The sequence below is a fragment of the Callorhinchus milii genome, unplaced genomic scaffold (assembly GCF_018977255.1).
Source record: "Callorhinchus milii isolate IMCB2004 unplaced genomic scaffold, IMCB_Cmil_1.0 Scaffold3, whole genome shotgun sequence".
Taxonomy (NCBI): Eukaryota; Metazoa; Chordata; class Chondrichthyes; order Chimaeriformes; family Callorhinchidae; genus Callorhinchus; species Callorhinchus milii.
Genome location: NW_024704744.1, coordinates 54,667,035 through 54,674,567, shown reverse-complemented (window position 1 = coordinate 54,674,567; position 7,533 = coordinate 54,667,035). Strand labels below are relative to the sequence as shown.

Here is a 7,533-nt window from a genome sequence, read left to right as displayed (position 1 = left end):
TAACTTAAAAGAAATCTTTGCGTATTGGTTGTGGTCTCTGACCTTCAACGTGAAAGGCACTGTACAAATGCAATTTTGTGGTGGTGGTGGTTGTTGTTGTGACTTATTTTTGTACCCTTGATCTCGGATCAGGCTTAGAATTGATCCCCCTTACTGCGGAGGTGATTTGGAAGGTAAAAGACCCTCTGTGGAGAGCACTCCAGCTGGCCAACGATTTCCAATCATTGAAGCACTTTCAGACGTCTCGAAGACGTGATAAGGCACTATATCAAATACAAGGATTATTATTGTACTAAATGTGGGGTTGATGCTCACACAGATAATGGTGGCTAGTGCCAGGTCTAGAAGGGTAGGGTGACCAGTAACCGTCTAATTGTAACCTAGAAGGCGGCAGGTAAACTGGTCTCACTTAAAACTACAATTCAAGCTCAATAAGAGAAGTAGAGCTTTGTGTTAAAAAGGGAGACAGGTAAGCTAAGGTTGAAGGTCACAGCTCCACTTGGTACTTATAATAATAATAATAATAATAATCCTTGCATTTGATATAGCGCTTTTCACGTCGGGAGGACGTCCCAAAGCGCTTCACAGAATAGACTGTAAAGTGAATTGACTGTATATTTGTGGGCGAACGCGGCAGCCAATTGCGCACAGCAATGTCCCACAAACAGTCGTAAATTGAAAATGACCAATTTATTATTGTTTTTGTTTTTTTGGAGGGATTATTATTAGGCGTGTGGAGTAAGGAAACTTGCCCAAGGTTTCGCCCTGCCTGGAATTGAACTCAGGTCTCTCACTTGCAAAGCGAGTGCTCTAACCACTGAGCTACAGGACTCCACATTTTTTGGAGGGATTATTATTAGGCATTATTAGGGATTATTATTACTTACATTTCCTCTTAGTATCTAATTGTAGCGAATGGTAGACTTCACCTGTTATTAATGGACACTTCTGTCTCTTTTTGTCCACTCTTACTCTTTTATTCCATCTCCACATTAAATCTCTTCACTGATTACGAAAAGCCTATTGTTCACAATGTAAGTGTTTATTCGGACACAGAATGCCTTTTGTAAATAGATTTTAAAAACGAATTGGATAAATATTTGGAAAAGACAGATAAGGGCATAATTTCACTATAAATGACCTGTTGCTTCTAAATTCTGAATGGTTACCTTAACCCTCAGATCTGTAATGCTGTATTTTAAAACTGCATTAAATGGGCAATGATCCGCACAGCACAGAGTACACATGGCATACACACACACACTCACACACGCACTCACTCACACACTCACTCACTCACCCCCATTAACCAAATTAGACAGAAATGTTCCACTTTGGGACACCCTCCCCGCAGACAAACCTTAATCCCCCCAACCTCTTCTAGGACCCAAATTGTCAAAGGATAATGCGGACCTGAACCATGTCTTCACGACCACCCGAGCAAGCCAGGTGACCGGATCATCTCTCCAGCAGCTCAAGCCCGGCCTGAGCATAGTGACCAAATGCTTAAGTGAGCTCCGAGTTCAAGTATTCTCTGCTTCCGCTTCGTGGGAGCAGATCAAACTTCTTAGATCGGAAGTACTGCAATACCAATCCCAATCAATGGAGGGCTGAAAGCACTGCTGCACCGGGAGCTCACTGCTTCCCATAATGCGCCTAGTTTATAGGTGGGATTCGGTTGTGGCAAACCAACACAAGCAAATGTCAATAGGAGATGAGCTTTCCCAACATTGCTAGCTCAACTAGTAACTGTTCAGAGCAGAGACTACACTTGATCTTAGCCAAAAGGCTGAGAAGCAATATCGATTCCACTGGGAAGTGTGCTAATCCTCTAGGACAACTCCAACTATTCCAAACTTACCTCTTTCATTTATACCCCAATTTAGCCCATGTGACCCTTACAACCAAAAATTGAATTCCAAGGTTGTTTTGTCCAATCATATCTAGAGTTTGATTAGCCAATCATATCCCCTAACTGGTTCATCCAATCACATTTCCTTACTCAGGGTATCCCATAAGTTACAAAACACAAAATACTGCAGATGTTGGAATCTGAAACAAAAACAGAGAGAGTTGGGAACACTCAGCAGGTCAGGCAGCACCTATAGGGAAAAGAAAGTGAGTCAACGTTTTGGGTCTACGACCCTTCGTTAGAACCATAGGTTATCCCATAGGTTATCAAGGCTTAATCTCTGGATTTTGGGAGTTGTTCTCCAAACCTCTGATACCAAGTGTGAAAAGTTTAGTTCAGCAGTTAATTGTCTTAGTTGACACTTGAAGTTATAAAATGTTCCCCAACCAGACTGCAAGGCACCAATCTTCCAAATAAGGAGAAAGAAACAATATCCATCCATCAAGTTTTGATCAAATGTGTCACAGAACCCAAACACTCGACCTCAACTCCCCTTTCTGGTCCAAGTTTTATAACACATTCCTTAAAATCGATTAAGATATTGCTCCCAGTCCTTACACACACCCTGGGTATCAAACAATGATTTTAACCATAATCTTACAAGGTATATGCAGGGCACAAAAGTTAGAGCTGAATGTTCCTAGATTTCTATGTTCGGAGTTTCAAAGAGCTCCTGGGAAAGATCAAGTCAAAGTTGGCGATGTTGTGAAGAGTATTGATTTCACCACAATGAGGGGATACTCAGGTAAAACAACAGGCCAGGTAGCGTGGCAGGAACGATGAGCAAAGATCAGAGAAGCTGTGACCTCAGCAGACTGATGACTTGAGAAAAAGAAAAGGAAGATTGTGACAGAGTGGGAGGCTAGATTCTGGAAGTCGGAGATCATGTTTCAGATATTTCAATGTTATAGGCGGAATATCAAAAGCAGGGATTATTTTTATCCTGTCCAGACATGTAAGACAGGTACAGAAAAACCTCCCCGATATAGTGCCAGTTGTCTTGAGCTTTGTAAATGGTTGCTGATCTGCAAAAGCATTTGTTGAAATGAAACGTTTGAGTCTCCAAAGCCAACTTCCAAATCTTAAGGTATCAAAATTCCCTAAATGTGAGAATGAAGTGTTTGTTGCATATTTTTTACCCTGATCAAGGGATTTATTCACCCACTATCAGGCCTTGTCCTCTGGCACTGGGGTTTGCTGATCCCATGGTAGTGCTAATGTTGGCCTCTATTGAAACTGCTCCTTCATTGCACAATATCAGAAAGCAAGGTAGAAGAAAAAGCCACTAGGCTTGTCTAGCCCGTTCCTTCCACAGGCCAGATACAATCTGATTTACTGAAGCACTACCCAACCCATATAATCTCCTGAATAAAGATTCAGCAAAGTAACTCCCTGCCCCTAAAGGTACAACAGGCATAGCTCTCGCTGGATACCTGTCTAAGCTATTGAATTCAGTCCTGGTGCATATCCTGTTACCAGAGGCATTGCAGATCCTGTTAGGGTGCTGGACTGGTATTACTGTGAGGTGCTACTCCTGTAGTGGGTGCTGTGCTAATCCTTTGGAACTGTCAGTCTGTTTGGATACACTTAAGCATGCTGATGGATTTCAAGTTTCTTGCTGCCTCTCCTGCTAGGATGACTCTACCCATTAGTGCTTTGGCTTGCAGATTTAACAAGAAGGATCCAGTCCCCAACGTTCATTCAGTAATTTTTGGATTCATTGTGTTCAGACCATGCATAATGTCAACATTGCAAATAACTAAATGTATTAAAGAGTTCTAAGTGATGTGCTAAATTAATTGAAAGCAAATGGTGTGGACAAACATTTACATACGCACATGGGAAGCACTGATTTTGCTTCACGCTGTAAGAGGCTCAGTGAGAATAATGTGAGCAATTTTGAATTTTGGTTTCAAATCAGAATTTTGCCCTCATCTGTATCTTCTTGATTTCTCCAATATCCTTTTTGTACTGCAGCGACCAGAACTGTACACAGTTCTCTAATATGGTCTTACCAATGATTTATTGTCTAAAGAAGTTCCCCCTAGACTTCCTTCTAGATCTGCTAGTGGCTATCATATCAACACCCCTTTGTTTGCATTCTCCAAAGTGGAAACAGTCTATCAATGTCCACTTTATCAAATCCTTTCATAATTTTAAAAACCTCTATCAGGTTCTCTCTCAAACGTCCCATCCCCAGAGAGAAAAGCTCTAACCTACCAGTCTTCCTTGAATTGAACTGACTTGAAGCCAGATTTGATGTAATGGTAAAACCAGAAGAGCGCTGAACTCACTTTAAACTTATTCCCAGGCAGTGTTCCTGGAATGATCTTTCTGAATCAAATCCCATAATTTGATCATTGTGATTTTTTTGGCCGCTCCCCTGTCTGGAAGTGGCTCATACATAATTTTGCCCTGTGGGCATCTATGTTTTCTCTGTGAGATTAACACCAACAAAATGTACAGGCTTGGCAGTAATGAGCAAAACCCAAGATGTAAACAGACTTTAAAACTATCTTGGCTTGAGGCTCTCCATAAAACGCGAATAATTTGCACACATCTTGACCAAATCAGACCACAACATTTCTAAGCATCTTTCGAAGGCAAATCAATGATTCACACTCATAGAAGGGTTGGTAGCTTTCTATTTTTCATTCATGGAAGGAAATCAATAATTTAAAAAAAACAGAAATATCAGTTTGCTTCAATTCTGAAAAACAACAACAAAATTACGTTTGTAACGTGCCTTCACGTCAGGAGGATGTCCCAAGGTGCTGGACAGTCAGAGTTTCGGACCCGAGCTGGGGATCGGGGTCAGGGAAGGTGGAGGACAGGGGGGGAAGCAGGGAGACCAAAAGCACGGTCGAAGAGGAGAGTAATCAAGGATCAAACAAGACCCCAAGGTTCTGGACTGGCTCAGTAAGGTGGAGTGTGCAACCACGGATGGTAATGCTGTCAGCGCCTGAGATGAGGAGGGGCTGACGGGAGCCAATCAGGAGAGCCTCAGTCTTGATGACGTTCAACTGAAGAAAGTTGGCTCTCATCCAGGACTTGATGTCTGACAGACATTCTGTCAGGACAGCAGTTTTCCTGGAGTCAAGGGTGGAGGCAGAGAGGTGGAGTTTGGTGTCATCCGCATACATGTGGAAGTTGACCCCATGTCTGCGGATGATGTCACCAAGAGGGAGCATATAGACATTGAAGAGGAGGGAACCAAGGACAGAGTCCTGAGGAACACCACACAAAACGGTCCGGAGGCTAGAGGAGAAAAAGTTTGTGAAGATGAAGTGGACCAGTCAAGGACAGAGCCGTGAAGGTTGAGGTGAGAGGAGAGGCGATGGATGAGGATAGAGTGGTCAATGGTGTCAAAGGCAGCAGAGAGGTCATGAGGACGAGGAGGCAGAGGGAGCCCTGGACTCAAATGGACAGAATGTCATTTATCACTTTGACCAGGGCTGTTTCTGTGCTGTGGGCAGCACGGAAACTCGATTGGAGGGGTTCAAGAAGGGAGTGGCGGGAAATGAAGGAGCAAAGCTGAGAAGCAACTCATCCAGGACCTTGGAGGGGAAAGGGGGGTTGGAGATGGGGCGGTAGTTTGGGAGTAGAGAAGGGTCCAGGGAGGGCTTTTTAAAGATCGTTGTGATGTCAGCGTTTTTTAATGGGGTGGGAACAGTACCAGAGGACGGGAGAGGTTTATGATGTCGGTGAGTAGAGGAGCAAGGAGGTGGAGCAGGGAAGTAACTAGAGGGGTAGGGATGGGGTCGAGGGAGCAGGTGGTAAGTTTCATACGGGTTATGGTGGTGATGAGAGAGGAGGCGGAGATAGGTTGAAAGGTGTGGAGGGAGGGATGGGCAGGTGCCGGAGTGGGAGGGGGAGATGGGGAGGGTATAGCAGATTCAATGGCAGAGGCAGCTGAGCGGATTCCCTTGACTTTGGATTCGAGGAAGTCCAGCATTGCCTCGCAGTTGGCATTTGAGGTGAGGATGGGTGAGGTGTGAGAGGGTGGGCGGAGCAGCTGGTTCGTGATGGAGAAGAGGAGCCTGGGGTTGTCCTTAGCTTCCAAGATTGTCTTGAAGTAGAATGACAATTTAGCTGGGCGAGGGCGGAGCGTAGGATTTGATATGGTCCAGCCAGATCTGCCGATGGACCATTAAGTTTGATTTAAGCCAGGTGCGCTCAGCGGCACAAACCTGTGCTTTAAGGGAGTGGAGGTGTACCATGGTGACCTTCATGAATAGAAGACAGTTTGGGAAGAGAAGGGAGCAAGGGAATTGAGAGTGGAGGAGAGGGAGCTGGGAGAAGAGTGACTGAGGAGGATAGGTCATTGCGGGAGGAAGCTCAGAGGAGAAGGTGTTCAGATGACTCCAAGGCAGCCGAGAAGGAGGAGGGGGGGAGTTTTTTTTCCAGGGACGGTAGGAGATTGAGGTGGGTTGTGTGGCAATGGGGAGAGGGATTGAGGAGTTAGTGATGGTCTGAGATCGCTTTGTTGATGATGGTGAGATCCGAGACAGTGAGAGCCCGAGTGATAATCAGGTTGAGGGAGTGACCGCGGATGTGGGTGGTGGAGTGGATGTGGGGGGAGAGATTGAGGGAGGAGATAAGGGAGGAAAAGTCAGCAGAGGTAGAGTAGGAAGGAGTGAAGTGATGGTTGAAATCGTCTAGGATGAGGAGGCGTTCGGAGCAGAGGGAGAAGGAAGATAGGAGGGTGGAGATGACGGGGATAAAGATGGGGGAGGGCTTGGGGGGGGCGATAGATAAGGAGAATTTTGAGGGAAAGGTTGGCGGGGTGATAAAGGGTAAGGTGCTCAAAGGAGGGGAAGGTTCCAGTGGAGTAAGGGGATCGGCCGAGCGGGGACCGGGAGATGAGAGCTAAACCACCAACATGGCGGTTAGGTTGTGGGGTATGATGGAAGGTGTAGCCGGGTAGTGTGGCCTCTGTAAGAGGAAGGTATCGCCTGGAGTGATCCAGGTTTCAGTGAGGGCAGAATGTTGACATTTTCATCAACGATGAGGTCTTGGATGGTGAGTGTTTTGTTAGAGAGGGAGCGGATATTTTACAGGCCGATGCGAAGGGGACAGTTAAAGATTTATTCACAAGGAATCCTGTTAGACTTCCTGTTAACCCACAAGAACCCCATGTTTAAGAGTCTCTGAACCATACTGCTGAGAGTTCCACATATGTATGGCTTGCATTTCTCTTTCCCCAATGTGTTAAGTGCCAAGGCTGGAGGCACACTGGGGTACTGCTGGAGTTTAAGCAGCAAACATATTGATTGGCAAGATTCCTGTTGCTTCCTCCACATAGGACAATCCTACCTCTTAGGGCTTTGACACAATAATATGGTTAACAACAGCTAAGTGGGAAAAAATTCCCAGTGACCTGTCTCCTTCTCCACATCCCACTAATGGGCCAGGCTGCTTGTTCTGCCATCAACAGATTATAATCTTTGCAATTGATATAGTGCCTTTCAACAACAACAACAAGATTACATTTGTATAGCGCCTTTCACGTCGGGAGGATGTCAGGAATACATTTCAGCGATTCATGCAATATAGTGTAAAGTGCAGTGACTGTGTGTTTTGTGGCCAATTAGCACACACAGCACTATCGCTCAAATAGC

The 7,533-nt window shown here is 45.1% G+C and overlaps 1 pseudogene; it reads right to left on the bottom strand.

Moving 5' to 3' along the window:
* Window positions 1–1,556: 1,556 nt before the first annotated feature.
* On the bottom strand, window positions 1,557–1,801 carry LOC121848621 (annotated as a pseudogene).
* Between the last annotated feature and the right edge of the window lie 5,732 nt (window positions 1,802–7,533).